General features: G+C 35.0%; 1 pseudogene; it reads left to right on the top strand.

Annotated features, from left to right (window-relative positions):
• LOC149222651 (uncharacterized) overlaps positions 1 to 13,545 on the top strand; it is a 191,660-nt pseudogene extending 178,115 nt beyond the window's left edge.
• Positions 13,546 to 17,091: the final 3,546 nt, after the last annotated feature.

Genomic DNA, 17,091 nt, shown 5'->3' with positions numbered 1-17,091 from the left:
GCCAAGATAGGATATGTACAGTTGATGGCTTTGGCATCATGGATGAACCATGAGGAATCAAGGGCTGCAGAGATGAAGAAGATATTGGCAAGATAACAGACTAAACGTCTTATGTTCAAAGCTGAATAGTCAGATCCCATGGACTTGAACAAAACCCATAATTTGAATGCAAATTATCCTCAGCTTTCACGCAGGTATCTTGCTGCCCAAGAGCAAGAAATTTCACATTTTGAGGACATGTTCAGGTTGTTAGGGGATGATAGAATACATGCTTGCTTGAGGGGATGGAACACATTGCCATAAAAATTAAAGATAGTAGAGTACCACTCTCCTCAAATATTGAGAGAAGCGCTAAACAAGACACCCATGTACAAGTAATCTATGCAAAGGCTGAAAGTCAATTGGATTGGCTTGAAACTCAGTCCACCAATGCTCTTAGGAATGCTATAAGGAAGGAAGGAAGAAGAAGAAAAGAGGCAGTGGAAGGAGGTAGAAAAGAAAGAAAGTTTCTATGAACAAGAAGAGGAAACCAAAACAGAGGCATGGGATGTCAGGGAGGCCACTAGAGCTATGAAGGATATGGATATTGATTGAGTTGCTCAGAGGATGAGCAACACTTTCAGTAGGGGGGCGATGATGAGTTTCGTCATTGGGTAATTATATGGGCCTTAATTCACCTCCTAGCTTAGTCAAACCACAATTTCTCACAACTTATTACATGTTTTTTATTATATTTTGTTTATGAGATGAGTTAGAGTTAGATATTATTCCTAGTGGACTAATATACATTGAATGTAGGATTGAAGGGGAAAATCAAGCAATTTTGGGAAATAATAAGGTTAAAAGTCGAATGGGACAAGGGATAGGGATTGTAGGAGGTAAATCTTGCTCATTTACTTCTCCCCCATTCGAATATTCCTCCATCCATCACACCAGCTCGGAGTGCAAGTAGCCAAGCCATGAGGATTAGAAGGCAGCCGAGCAAGTGAGAGACACAGAGTAATTTGATCCCAAGTTTGGGAGCCGAGCCTCCCTAATTTTAAGGAATTCATTGGGGAATTCAGTTGTATAAGTATATAGGCCTAAAGCCTCATTAGGATTTGAATTTCAGTTGTAAAAATCTAAGTTATTTCTGAGCTCCAGACTTGTGGAAGTTTCTTTGATGTAATTTTCTGTTTTGGTAATAAGAATGAGTTTTGTTTTGAGCCAGCACTGAGTTAACTCAGAGGGCTAAAGCTCTTGGGTTAGGGCCCAACCATAGAAGCCAAGGCTCCTCTTTCTTTTATCTATATGTTTAGATTAGTCTCATAGCTTCATTATTAAATCTGCCTTTAGATGTGTTTTCATTGCAAGTAGTGTAGATTGGATTGGTTGTTTATTAGTTTTCTTCCATTTGTGCCTTACTTCTATAGCAAGTTAACAGAGATAAAAGGAGTACCACGAGGCTATCAGTAGATGTCTTGTCCTCATTTCCTCCTTTTGGGATCATGATTTGAGGAAGGGACCCTTATGCAGCCCCAAAAACACAGATTTATATTTCTTATATGAGCTTTAGAGTTTACTGTATTTTAAGTTAGCATTTGATCAGTTTTTAAAAGTATGATTTCATTGCCATCTCTTCTATCTTCATTATTGTAGTAGATCTTATCCATGCTTTCATTCCTTTCAGCAACTTTCCTCATGCATAATGTAGGCAGTAAGTTCATCAATTCTTCTTTTCTAGCTTATGAGAATGCGTTTTGTTCACATAACTTTTTGGTAATTATACATGATTTATGTAGAGTAGGTGCTTCAGGAGTAGACAAAGACTTCATAGGTAGCAACCACCTTCCACTTCATCCACTACAGTCATTCCTTGTTTTCACCATTCCCTTCACTAGTTTTCATCATTTTACATAGAAATTCTTCCAAGCACATTGAGCGAATCCAACCATCTTCTAACCTTGTTGTTGACTTCCGAGTGATCCTAGACCTTTTCTCACTTCATTACACCTATCTACCACCTTCCCTAATCCTTCCATCACTTCCAACACCTCCCATTTCGCTCTCGATTGTATCCTATAGTTTTACAGAGAATCATGTAGGTTTCTAGTACATCCTGTAGGTTTTCTTTTAATGGTCTGTTTTGAGGCTGAATTGAGGGAAAATGTCTAGGAAGTCACCAAAGGTATCCTAAGGGTCTCCCACACCATACAACTATCTCCTAACCCTTCCAACCATCCTTCAACATCCTTAATTCACCTGCCACATCACCAAAAAAAATTAGTTTGCATACTTGATTTTGCATGAAAAGACAAAAAGGAAAACATATTTATTTCAGTCCCTTTACTTGCACATTAGTGGTGTTTGATTCTTTTTACTTCCATGCCTAGATAATAGCATTTGGTTCATGTTAATTTAGAATTATTTCAAAACATGGTTTCCTGGCGGTTAATTAGGAAATGGTGTGATTTAGCATTAAATTTCGGTCTTTTTCATTATTGCAGTAGAGTAGCTCTCCCTTAGAGTAGATTTCCCTTTCTTCCATCAAGAAACCAAGCTTCTTCTAACTCCATAGAAGTCTAGCTTGAAAACCCTAGTGGTCTCTCGCCAGCTGAACCGTGACAAAGGGCAAAACCATCACTTTTACTTGTGTATACAACACTGTAACCTCCAAGTTTGTACGAACCCCGGGTTGACAAAGTAAAGTTGGTAGCCTAGGAGTTGTAGCATTCTTGCTACAATATTGGTGCTCATCATTTCTTTAAATGGGTTGGCTGGTTGTTGCACAAGAATTTTGAATATTCCCTTTGCTTCCTCATCTCTTCTTGATGAGAGTGGTGGAGGATTCCTTTTGAAGTGTAGGGAATTGGATGCTATGGGTGAACAAAGGTCCTTAAGTTGGTGGAGAGTTGGGTGGATGCAGGTGTGAAAAGATGTGGTAGCTAGATGTTTAGTCAATTTAGATTCCTAAATTTCTTAAATGAATTATCAACCAAGGTTTGTAGACTGATGAAGTGTGATGCACTATGTGTGCTTAGTTAGCTTTTCTCTTACTTCATTGTTTTGTATTTTTATGTTTGTTTTGGGCGTTTCTTTTCTTTGATGTTTAGGAATATACAATCTATGGGAGATTTACATGGATCTAATGGGATTTTAAAATAAGGGTAGGTTCCTAAGTTAGTCTAATCTCCTAAAAATGGACCAAGAAACATTTTTAACTAGTTAGGACCTAATCAGAGAAAGAAAGCATCTATATTATCTACTATTTAGTCCTAATCCATGGATCTAATTTGTACAACCAAAATTAATACTGATGAAGAAGGTAACTTAATAATTGCATTGATTTAGCCATTCAACCATTCAATTTTGGAACATGATAGAATCAATCTCCTTGAAATGATTTTTTGGAATGTCAAGTGATGAAACTAAGTAATGACCTGAAAACAAAAAAGAAAAGATGACAGATTGTAAAACTGACAATATGATGAGTAAGCTCAATCATTGCATGAATTAGATATTCAGCCAATTAAGTTAGATTTGTCATCATTTTGAAATGGTTTTGAGAACATCTACTAATACAACTAATTGACAGTTCTATGCTAAGAAAATGAATAATAAAAATAGTAAGAAGCTAAGAAACCGTGTATTCTCATTTCTTCATTTTTCATTTAGTCATTTCTCATACAATATCTCAGAAGAATAAGACTTGCATGGTTGTGATTTTTATCCTTAGACTATTGGTTACAAATTGAAATGAAACAAAACTAGAGAAAGTGGACTTGTAAAAAACAGAGTAGTAGAAATTAAAATGAAAACAACAAGTGAAAAACCTCCTTTAGTGTAGGGGCCCTCTGCAACTGATGTGGCTAGATGACGACTAATTAAAGATGAACTTTTAAACCACCATTGACAAAACAAAGTTTTTATTATCAACAAAATGAAGTATGAACATAGATTTTAACAAAAAGCCTCCTTCTAGCTTCTAACTACTTCTCGGTCTCATCTAACCGATATTTATAGAAAAACAACATAACTGTCTAAAAGAAAATCTTGTTATAGGTGTCTTGATCTGAATCTATCATGAATATTTATAAGAATACATGCTACAAGTGGCTCAACTCGAATTGTAATGAGATTTTTAAACTTATGAACAACAACAGGTGGCCTGATATGCATTAACTCCTCAGCTTCTAATCAAATAAAAGTGGCTTAATCTGCATTAACTCTTCAATAGAACTGTTAGACTCCTGATTAACTATGAAAGAGAAAATCAAGAGTCCTATTGCTACTAGATAACGTATTTGACTCCATCTTTGACCATGAATTTAGGCATGATTTTTTGTCGATCTGGACCGAGTGAGTAGGATAAAATCCATGTAGAGATGATTTTGGAGATGCCCATGTGGCCTAGTTCTTCATTTGACACCTTTAACCTACCAAACCATGAGAGTAGCTACAGAACCCATAATTAGCTATAGAATAGGCTGCGTTTCGTAGCTAATTTGCAAAAATATATTAAAATAGCAATAACATGAAAATATAATATGGTGATCATTTTAATGCTTTCCTAAGACAAAAGTTAACATTTATCATTGATTGGATCTGTAGTCTTGTGACAAATCAAGAGAAAAGGTGAGAAAAAATTTCAAGGGGAAGGTAATTCTAAGGTTCAACATACCCCCACTGCAAAATCATTGCATGTACTCATGCAATTTTCCAAAAATGTGAGTTCTTCTTCTATAATGGATTTGCTCAGACACTTTTGCTAGTACATCCAATTTTCTTCTTTTGTTCTTCTTTGAAGTGATTGTCATTTTGGGTTTCCTCATAAGAAGCCTGTATTTGAGGTTGATGATTGTTCTGTTCAGACTTCTATTCTTTCTTTTCAACTTCCTATTTTTCTTATACCAGAGTCATAGATGTAGAATGGTATTATCATGAATAGCCTTGTCCAATTTACTTTATTCCTTCAAGGTTTCATTCTCCTTTTTGATATGTCTATTCCATATCTCTAATTCATAAATTTCCTCTTTGAGAGAGTCAATTATAGGTTCTTGTGGATTGACAGAGGGTTCTTGATTCATTGAGGCACTTTTCTTCTCCATTGATTCTATATAATCATATATTTGTTGTTGTACTGGGTCTATGCCTGGAGATTTTCTGCTTGGGATACCTTGAAAATGATGGTCAGGAGAATTTTGAGGACTGTGTGTAGAAGAGATGTTAACATGAGAAGTTTCTAGGGTTTCCTCTTCTAAGTTTATGAACTCTTTCCCTTTGAAGGTGTTTTCTTTGCCAACCCTCAGAGTCTAGAGCTTCTTCTAGGTAGTGGATTACTTACATTCTCTTTCACTATCACCTTTTTCTATTTTCTTATATTTCCTCTTGCTCTGATTTATTTCTTGATTTATGTCAGTTCTTCAGATATTAATTTTTCATCATCTTTCTGTGATGAAGACTCAGGTTTGTCTATAATGGTTATACTAATATTCTTTCTTCTGCTTTTTCTAGCATTATCTTCTTTGGGTGAATCTGGTGCTTCTTGAAAATGATTTCTAATGAGGAAATCCTCCCGGGTGTCTCCTATGCCTTTTAAATGAAACTCAATCAGGATATTTATCAACCTATGATGGTACATGGTTGTGTCTATGAACTCTATTTTCTTCTGCACATTTGAGGCCATCCTTCTTAAACTATTTAGCAGGAAGAAAGGAAGATTGATTTCTCCATTTTCTAGGAAATTCATTAGTAAACGTATATGGTAGACATACATGCACCTGAATCTCCCCTCACAAGTGATAAATTTCTATAATATCAATAGCATGCTCCTCCATTTACTTTTATTAGCTGAAATGAGAATTCCTTTTCTAAAAACACAGACATCCATACCTGGGTTCCTGAGGATTATTTTCCCCGGTTCACTATGGAATTCCTTGTTTTTGAACCATCTTTCACTGTGTCTTGGAAGTTTGTATCCTCTATTATGAACGATTTTGTTATTGCAAACTTAATATCTCCAATTTCTACTTCTGTACCATCAAAATATCTAGCAAAAGATTTTGTGATATCTTTATGAAAACCATCAAATTTTTCGATGAATTTGAGCCATCAAGCCTTCTGCAACATTTCCTTGAGCTATGGGTATCCTTCCATATACTTTGTTCCTACCGGTTCTGACCTAACAATGAGTCCCATGCCTTTTGCTTCACAAAATTCCTTAACCTTCAGAATTACCCTTCCTGGTTTATGAAATGGATTGACTGCAAGTACGGTGAAAAGAACTATGGGTTTGCGTGAAATAAGTATATGGTAAGGGTTTCAGGGAGATGTGTACAAATATGTCACATCATAGTCATGACTGTTAAAAAAAATGTGGGAGTTAATTATGGACTGTTATGTGATGGAAGATGCATGGTGTGGTGGATATGCAGTACGACAAATATTGGAATCAAATCAAATGATGATTTGTCATGGAGAAATATGAATGCCCATATTATACATATTGTGTTCTAACCTTGCTATTTTAAAATAATTTTTTTCACTTTTACCTCTTGGAACTTAACCTTCTTGTTTTTTGTTTTTCTTTGATATTGATCCGAAAATACCCTTCTTAGCATATCAATCTTCAAAAAAAAAAAAAATCTTCAATTCCTTGCAATCAACATTTATTTGGAACAGAGCTGCAAAATGGAATTATGGCTGCAGAATCAAACTGGTTGCAGAATGGAATTAGTTGCAGAACATGACAAAGATGAGATATTGCTATGGACCATGGATTTGAAACAGAATGAAAATGGAGTGTAATGAAAGGAAAATGGAATATAATAGTGAAAGGGAATTAAAATGAAATGAGATGAAATGAATTTGCAGATGAAGCACTGCAATTGAATGTAGCTTTATGTCACTACTTATTACAAAAAGAAAATAGGAAATATAGGATGCCAAAAATCTCTAATTTTCACCCTGTATTTCCTGTATAAGTAAGCCAATGAACAATTGGTTTTCAGACTTATACATTTTATATATATATATATATATGTTATTATATATATATGTATATATATATATATATATATATATATATATATATATATATATATATATATATATATATAGATATATAATATAGATATATATATATATATATATATATATATATATATATATATATAGATAATAAAAACATAAAAAAAAATCTTCTTCACCAACTTCATCTCAGTGTTATCTTGGAAAATTTTGACAAAATCCTCCCTTGAAATTGGCTTATGATATATCTTTAACAGATGACCATTTACAAGAAGAGGTACCTTTCTCTCATCTATTTTCCTTACTCAAACTGCTTCATTATTAAAGAATTCTTCAATCTCATATGGCCCAAGCCAATGAGTCTGAAACTTCCCCTAAAAATCTTTAAATTTTGAATCGAACAAAAGTGCTCAATCTCCTGCTTGAAACTTCTTCTCCTTGATATAATTATCATGCGATTTAGCCCTTTGCTGTTGGACGAAACTGGTTCTTTGAACTGCATCTTGCCTGATTTCATTAAGCTCATTGAGTTTCTCCAATCTATGTTTCTGTGCTTCTGATAAATCGAGCCCCAATTGGACTACCATCTTGAAGGTTTTGGTTTGCAATTCTATAGGGAACAAGACTTGCTTCCCATAAAAAAGCTCATAGGGAGTATGTCTTGTTGTGTTCATCCCTGTAGTTTTGTAGGTCCATAAGGCTTCAGGAATCCTTTTTTCCAATCTCTTCTGTGTAGATGTACAGTCTTAGTGAGAATACCTTCAATCACCTTATTGGTAGATTCAGCTTGACTATTTGCTTGTGGATGCTAAGGAGTAGACTTCCTATGTTTTATCTTGTATTCTTCCACAAGTGTTTCTACCATTTTATATGTAAATTTAGATCCTTGATCTGTCACTATTTCTCTTGGAACACCGAAACGAGTGAAGATGTCCTCAAAAAGAAAATTAACTACAAATTTTTCATTAGAAAAAGGTAATTCTTTAGTTTCTACCCATTTAGTGACATAATCAGTGCATACCAAAATATACTTCTTTTGTTTATATGGAGGATTAATTGGTTCAACAAAATCCAAGGCCCATTTTTCAAAAGGTTCAATGAGTACCTGAGTTTGTAGTGGCATTTCATCTGAGGGAGCAGGTTTCCCTATCCTTTGACAACTGTCACACCTTTTGACATACTCTTTGGTATCTCTGAAGATGGAAGGCCAATAATATCCTAAATGAAGGATTTTATAGGCTATCCTTTTGTCAGCAAAGTGTCCACCACAAGGGTCATCATGGCATGTCTTAAGAATTTCAAGTATTTCATCTTCTCGAACACATGCTCTGATCAAGATATCTGGACCTTTTTTATACAATTCATTAGTAATCCATGAATAATTTGCACTTTTTTTAATGATTTTTCTTTTCTCCTTAGGAAATATATGTGAACTTATTTTTCTTGTGACTAAGTAATTAGCAATATATGAAAACCAAGGAGTTCGAGTAGTTACTGCAGAAATATATTCATTAGGAGATTTATCTTCAATTGGAGCATTATCTTTGATATTTTGAATTCTAGACAAGAAATAAGCAACTGTATTTTGTTTTCCATGTCTATCTAAAATAGTGATATTGAACTCTTGCAAGAGTAATAACCATCTTATAACTCTGCCATTAGTAATCATTTTATTCATTAAGTATCTAATTGCAGAGTGATCTGTGTGAACAAAGGTTTCATAGCCTATTATATAATGTTTGAACTTGTTGATAACATGAACAACAACTAAGAATTCCTTTTCAGTTACAGTGTAATTTAACTCACTGGGAGTCAAATTATTGCTTGTGTAGTAGATGGCATAAGGGATCAAATATTTTTGTCATAATACAACTCCCAGAGTTGTATCTGAAGAGTCCGTTGAAATATGAAAAGGTAGTTTCCAATTTGGACCTCTTAAGATGGGTGTCTCATAAATTTTTGCTTTCAAAGCCTCAAATGCCAATTGGCAATCAGAATTCCAATTGAATTCACAATCCTTGGTGAGCAATTTGAAGAGTGGTGATGCTAGTTCAGTGAAATTTTCTATAAACCTTCTACAATATCCTGTGAATCCTAGAAAATTTCTAACATCCTTTCGACAACTTGGAATTGATAATTTAGAGATGAATTCAACTTTAGATTTATGTCCTTAATTCCATCTCCTAAAATGTGATGTCCTAAAACAATCCCTTCTCTAAACATCATAAAACATTTTTCATGGCTTAGTGAAAGGTTTGCTTCCTTAAATATTTTAAGAACTTTTCCAAGTTTTATAATGCTTCCTCAATTGTATTCCCATAAACTGTAAAGTCATCCATATATACCTCTACACAATCATGTATCAGATCAGAAAAAATTCCTAGTACTGCTCTTTAAAATGTTGCAAGTGCATTGCTTAATCCAAAAGGGAGTACTTGGTAGCCACAATTTCCCCATGGGCAGGTGAATGTGGTTTTATCTTGATCTTTAGGTGCTACCTGAAGCTGATTGTAACCACTAAAACCATCCAAGAATGAGAAGAAATTCTTACCTGCTAATGTATCTAACACTTGATCTATAAAGGGAAAAGGAAAATGATCTTTCAGGGTAACTTTATTCAATTCTCGATAATCAATACATACCCTCCATTTACCATTATTTTTAGGCACAATCACTAGAGGAGAAACTCATTGGCTATCTGAAATTGGGTAAATAAAATTTACATTCAACAATTTTTGCAACTCTTCTTTCACAATTTCCCTAAGATTTGGAGTCATCCTTCTTTGAGGTTGTTTGATAGGTTTACAATTTTCCTCAATGTAGATGTGATGTATACAAGCCTTAGGACTAATTCCTTTCATGTTAGTGTATTCCCATACATATGTAGAAGAATGTTGTTGTAAAGTTTTGATTAGCTTTTCCTGTTGTAATTTTTCCAAGTTATTGTTTATGTTCAATGTTTTCCCTGGAAAGATTTCAACTGTAGAGCTACCAAATTCTTCTAGAGAATAAAGAGACATTTTCCTAGATGACAAATATTCAATATTAGATTTTTCTTGAAACTGATCATGTTCATATTTTGGAGATGAATCAAAATTTTCCATTGTATTCAAGATTTGACTATCTTCACTAATGGTTGAAATAGTAAAGAGAGGCTGAATATCATTTTCAGCATCAATCCATTCTTTGTCACCTATCTCTGTGATTGTTCTTGCTGGAGGATATAAAGTGAATTTCTTAGTTGAATTACCATCAAAGATATACATATCACCAGATCTACAGCTAATGAAAGCATCAATTGTAGCCAACCAAGGTATTCCTAATATAAGTGAATGTCCTCCTAGATTTCTCTTCGGGGTTAGGATCATAAAATCAATAGGGTACTCCCAAGAGTCTAAGGACACTAAAATATCTTCTAACACACCATCTAGTTTGATTACAGATCTATCTACCAATTGCAGTAATGTAGGTGTATAGAGAAGATTGGGAAATTTGAGTTATTCCATGGTTTGTTTGTTCATGATGTTTATTGTTTCTCGTAAGTCAATCAATGTATTTGGGAGTTCAACTCCATTGATATGTGTTTTTACAACTAGACTTCCTGGATCTACATATTTTGTATGGACATTTTTCCCATCATTATGTCTGCTATTTTTCCTGCTAGTTGAATTCTTTTTATTCCTTTTGTTTTTCTTCTTGGTCTCTTCATGCTCAACTCTTTTATTGTTTTAGTTAGAATTGGAATCTCCTTAATGTCTTGTAACAAAAGGATTTTGATACAGAAAATTTTCAATTCATTTAGAAAATCATAATTATGCAACATAATATGCTTTTCTACCCCTCTATCAGCTTGTAATCTTTCTAGAAAAGGAGGTGTAGAAGTAGATACTGGTTGTTGATCTATGATAGGAGTTGAGTTTATTGGTTCTTTCTATTTTTCATTTTTAGTATTTTTGTTTTGAGGAGATGTTCCTTCAAAATTGTTAAACACACACATGGCAGCAACAGAATATTAAAGATAAGCAGGAGATTACATCTATTATTTTGACAATGATATACATTTATAGTACATTCGTGTGATTATTGGGTTCCACATCCCAAGGTTTCTTGGAATTCCTTAGTCTATTTGGCTTCCACACCAACCATTAAAGGATTAGGTTTCCAACATTCCCCCTCTTAATCTGAAGGGGTATGTATGAGTCCAAGAAGAGAGTTGTCATACAAAATGTACAAAAAACATGGCAGCACTAGGCTGAATGTGCTCTCTGAAATGTTTGTATAAAGGGCAATAGTTTAAGGATGACCACCAACACTGGAATGCTTAGTGCAGTTCCTGGAACTCTTCCAAGTCTAGCATGAAGCTCAGGTCTTCTACTAGAGGAAGTGCTCCTGATGTTTTGAAGAGAGAAACATTCAACCATGAAAGGGAGGTCTCACCCCGTATAAAAGGGAGAACCTCAACCTGTGATGGTTTGAGGATGACCAACAACTCTGGAATGCTTAATGAAATTCCTAGAACTCTTCCAAAACTGGCAAGAAGCTGAAGTCTTCTACTAGAGGAAGTGTCCCCAATTCTTTGAAGAGGTATCACCGACTGAACGCATGCTCAGGGGCATCTTTGTCTCTGGCTACAACTCTGAATCTGGTATGGTAGGTTGTGGCTTAGGCTCGCTTGATGTGGCTTTGAAGCTTGTAGATGACCATCATTTCCCACCCTGTCAGATACAAGGTGAGATGACGGAGAAAACTCAACTGCAAGACTGTTAAATACTCTAGAACAATTTTAGACATATGACTAAAATATCTTCTTGGTTGTTGATGCCCATTGCCAAGAAGCGATCCATCCAAGATGAATCTTTGTTCTTACAAGAGGTTTGTTTTTGAAGCATCTATTTGAAGAATGACTGGTTTTATGACATTGCTTACATGGATGAAGATCAAAATAGTGATCTTTTAGTTGGCCAACTTGGTCACAGTGTTGGAATTTCACAATTTGTTGTTGCTATGGAAGAGGGGTAGAATCTAGAATAGTTGGAGGTGAACTGTCATGAATAAATCCAACACTCTGAAACTGGATGGGCTTTGAGTAATCTAGAATATGAAAGGAAACTTCCTTGTCATATCCAAGACTATTTTTGTGCTTGTTATGAACAAGATATTCCCAAGGTTTGATGACTGACTTGGGAAGTGCATGCTAAAATTCTCCACCTGCGTGCAAATCTGCTTCCGAAATGAGCACTTGATCTGAATCAACCACAACATTATTGATTTTATGACTTTCTGGCTGTTTATGGGTGTCTGTCTCAATGTTCTAAACAAAAATAGGTTCATAATGTTGTCTTTTCTATAACTCATCTTGCTAAAGCTAAGATTCAAGCTGTAAAAAGTAAATTTTCTCTTGTGCATTTTGTAGACAAGTTTGAATATTAGAGAGGCTATTTTTGCTCATTTTTACCATATCATGAAAAATGGAATGAATGAGGTTATTCAACAACTCTAATGCATCATCAATTTTAGGCATTTTTGTCAACAAATCTTACACTTCCAACACTAATCACAACTATGAACCAAGAATCAACACCCACTCACAATACAATGTCACTACAATTGGAATATACAACAGTTTGAAATTGTCTTCTTAAACATACATATATTTGTGAAGCAGAATATGCAACAACAATCCCTGCTAATATATATATTATAGAAACATCAATTAATATGTTGATTGGACACTTCCTCTCAAATAGCGTAAACAATTCACATTGGGCGATTAAAATATCAGTGCACAAATAATAATAGCTTCAACATTGCATTCTACGCAGACTCAAAAGGTTTAGTAATGGTGTGTAGCATTGGTTTTTGGTGAGGGATAAATCTATGAATTCTACGAATAATTTCTTGTCATGCTTCAAATCATGTTTTCAATGCATTATCTCTTCTTCAATGCTTAGCATCACATCCTATACTAGAAGCCTTTTGCTCAATGCTCATATACCTTTATATCTATATCTTTTGTAAACACTGTTAGCAAGACACGGCCATTTGAATACCTACGGCTTACCAACCTTGAAGTGATTGCCTCACTTGTGAAGGTGGATGATACAAATGCCGTCAATTTTCTACTCTTTATGGACTATCATAAATTCTGATTTTCCACTTTGCTTGTGAACAATGGAGATGGGAAGTAAACTGTCAAAGACAGTGGTAACTTTTATCGTCCAAAAAATACTCTTGGATGATGTTGGGTTAACATATATTTGTGCAACAACATAGCACTTTTTTTTTTTTTTTGCAATAGGTCAGGTATTGGCAACCATGGTTTCATCACTTGCATAAAAACCGCCCGTGTGATTTCTTAAACACATAAGTTGTTACTATATTAGGATTTCTAAAAATGAAAGGGCATTCAAAGAGTTAAAGAATTTCTTGCATGATATTTGTGGGATGCAACCTTTAGCAATTTGTAAGAAAGAGTGTCGAGAACCCTGCCACCACAACTCCTCGGGGTTTGAATTCGCAACCTCATGCGAGTTGTAGCTGGAGTGAAATGGAAGCTTGACAGGAGGATGACTCAAACATGGACTTGGAAATCGAATTTCAAAGAAAACGCCTTTTGAGAGCCAACAATGTAAGCAGAGGAAAATGTGGCAAAACATGCAGAATCACTGAAGCCATATGGGAGCTGTTGATTGCGTATATGTGTGGAGAGCTGAAGGTGTAAGTGGAGGTCTAACTATTGGCTGCGTATATTGGGAGGTATGAGAAACCGGAGGTCTGATAATGGAGGCATACAACCAGAGGTCTGGCAACAGAGAGTAGCGTGGCAAGGTATTTGAGAGTACCTTCTTTAGAATCCCTCGACTATTCTTTTGTCTGCCTAAGAATAGTCATTGTTTAGAATATTCAAACCCGCCAAGAAGTTTTAGACAACTATTTCAATATTTCATCTACGAGAAGATACACAGATGGGATGGTTGCCAGAAAATTAGATACATTATAGACATAATTCGACGTGACAAACCCAAATTCTATCTTGTTGTTAAGGATCTTGAACGTGAGATACAACTAAGTATGGACGAGTGATCTAGGGCACTAGACTCAAGTTCCAGTCCTCGATTTAGGGTGTTATGCCTATAGGAAATCGGTTGGTATGAGTGGAAAACTGTGCGTAGGGAACCATAATTCAACAAACCCCACTAATTATTAAGGACACCATTCAATAAAACTAACATAGAGGACAGAAAATATGGCGGAGAAACTCATACAGGAGTCACAACTAATTTTTGGAACCTTTGCTCTGACTGGTGCAGATAGATTCTGGAATATTTTAGACAATGATCAGGTCTGACAGACACACAGAGAAAGACCATAGAAAATAGTGGCTCAAATATGAGCATGGTAGGAGATCGCCCACTCTAATACCATGTTAGACACACACATGGCAGCAATAGAATATTAAAGATAAACAGGAGAGTACATCTATTATTTTGACAATGATATACATTTATAGTACATACCTGTGACCATTGGGTTCCACATCCCAAGGTCTCTTGGACTTTTTTAGTCTATTCGGCTTCCACACCAACTCTTAGAGGATTAGGTGTCCAACAAAAACTTTTATTTTGCTATAGAGAATCTTCCTCATAATTGTCTTGTTCTTGAATAACCACAAAAGGTTTTTTCTTTTCTAATATCCTACCAGATCTCAATTAGACATCATTGAGATCTAATGGAGTGATCAAGTAAGTTGGAAATTGTTGTCCTTCCACCATATAAGTATTCTAAGGATTTTTATTGTTGGAGTTAGGTAATGGTTGGGCAGGTAACTGATTTGGTCTTTGTGGAAATGGTAGTGAAATTTGAGGGTTTTGGTTTTGAAGTTGGGGCTATTGATTATGTTGAGGAATTTGTTGGGGAGGATAGTTTGGATATGATGGGGGATATTGATAATATGGAGAGAATATTCCATAAGGATTTTTCATTCCTTGAGCCCAAGGTTGAGTTTGAGATTTAGATTGATGCCAAGGTTGTTTCCATGAATTCCAATTTGGAGGGGGCTGCGTATACATTTGGTTGTTAAAACCCTGATTTTGTTGCCCTTGCCAAGGTCTTCTAGAGACAAAGCAAAGAGACTCTGTTGGATTTGGAATTGTTTCCTCTTGAAAAATATCCTTAAGACCAGGGATTGAAGGAAAAATTTTGGTCTCATGGTTTTCTGAACAAATCACACAAGTCTCTTTGACTTTTGCATCTAAAGGGAATTCTCTTAAAGCATGCTTCTTTCTGCATTTGGGACAGAAAATAGCCAGAGCATCAGTCTCGGTTTTCTATTGTGTTGTAACTTAAGGGTGTCTATCTGTTCACTAAGACTCCCTAGAATATCTATTTTAAATTCATCAAGCATGTTTCCAATTTCTTCCCTACTCACTAATCCAGTTGCAGATTTATTCACCCTAACAAGAGAAGGATCTCTTGGACCTTTCCCAGTTTTGGATTTTCCTCTTGAGAGATGAACACATAATTCTCCTATGTCACTTAATGGGAGTTGAGATATATCTCCCTTCCTCATCATGTTAAGGATATATATCCACTCATCTCTAATGGATTTTAATAAAAAAGCTTTTAAAGTATCTTGATCTAATTTATCCATTTTTGCTCTTTTTAAGTTATAGTTGAATCTCTCAATTAAATCCTCTAATTTTTCATCCTCTCTTTGCATCGTTTTGAACACTTCATGCTTGTGATTGATAAGCATGCAACAATCCAAATATTTTTCCAAAAACACTTTCTTCATGTCATTCCATGTTCTAATGGACTGAGTGACCAACCCCATGAACCATTTTAAAGTAGCTCCTTTCAATGTTGAAGGGAACAATGAGTTTTTGAGAGTCTTGTAAATAATCATAAGTTCTCCACAAGACTTCAAATTCAAATAGGAAGATTTCAAGGTCTTTACTTTTAATCCATGAAAATTTTGGAGGACATAAGGTGAGATATTTTTCGTTGTGGCATCCGTTTCTTCATAAACTATAGGGAATCCAAAATAATTATTGACTTCGCTATTTCATCTTCCTCTTCCATTATTTCCTCTATGTCTTCCTCTACCTCCTACTCCTCTAAACAGTAAGAATTCTCCATCCTCTCCTTCTGCCATTATAGGTTCTTCAGAGTCAATATAAGATTCAGTCTGCAAGGTTAATTTCTCTTCCTCTGGTTCCTCTATTGATGGTATGTGGAAGAAAGGTTCTACTTCTTCTTCTCCACTAGGTATTCTTAATTCTTCAACTAAAATATGTTCCCCTGTGGAGGTGAAAAATGCTACTCTTTCTGTTGGAGATCCAAGGGTTTCCTCCTTTAGGAATATCTCAGTAGATGAAGTAGGAGATCCACTTGCTTGAATGTCTGACCTTAGAACTTCAGGAGGTCTATGGATAGGAATATGAGTTTGATATGGAGGTGTATTTCTTCTTAGTCTTGGTGGAGTAGGTGGTGTTGTAGGAGTTGAACTCTTGCCTCTAGCTATAAATCTACCCCTAGAGTCTCTTTCTCTATGCATGTTTTTTTTTTTTGAATGTAAGAGATAAGGTTACCTAACTACACTTCCTCGGCAACAGTGCCAAAATGTTTAGTCAATTTAGTGTCATAAACTGCTTGCATGAATTATCAACTGAGGTTTGTAGACTGATGAAGTGTGATGCACTATATGTGCTTAGTTAACTTTTCTCTTACTTCGTTGTTTTGTATTTTTATATTTGTTTTGGGGGTTTTTTTTCTTTGATGTTTAGGAATATACAATCTATGGGAGATTTACATGTATCTAATGAGTTTTTAAAAGAAGGATAGGTTCCTAAGTTAATCTAATCTTCTAAAAATTGACCAAGGATAATTTTTAACTAGTTAGGACCTAATCAGAGAAACATAGCATCTATCTTATCTACTATTTAGTCCTAATCCATGGATCTAATTATTACAACCAAATGTAATAATGATGAAGAAGGTAATTTAATAAATGCATTCATTTAGCCATTCAACCATTCAATTTTGGAACATGATAGAATCAATCTCCTTGAAATAATTTTTTGG

The sequence above is a fragment of the Pinus tabuliformis genome, chromosome Q (assembly GCF_031772625.1).
Source record: "Pinus tabuliformis cultivar Carrire ecotype Pingquan chromosome Q, CPIR1, whole genome shotgun sequence".
NCBI classification, from domain to species: domain Eukaryota; kingdom Viridiplantae; phylum Streptophyta; class Pinopsida; order Pinales; family Pinaceae; genus Pinus; species Pinus tabuliformis.
Note: the sequence above shows the minus strand (reverse complement) of the source record. Positions and strands in the feature narration are given on the sequence as shown.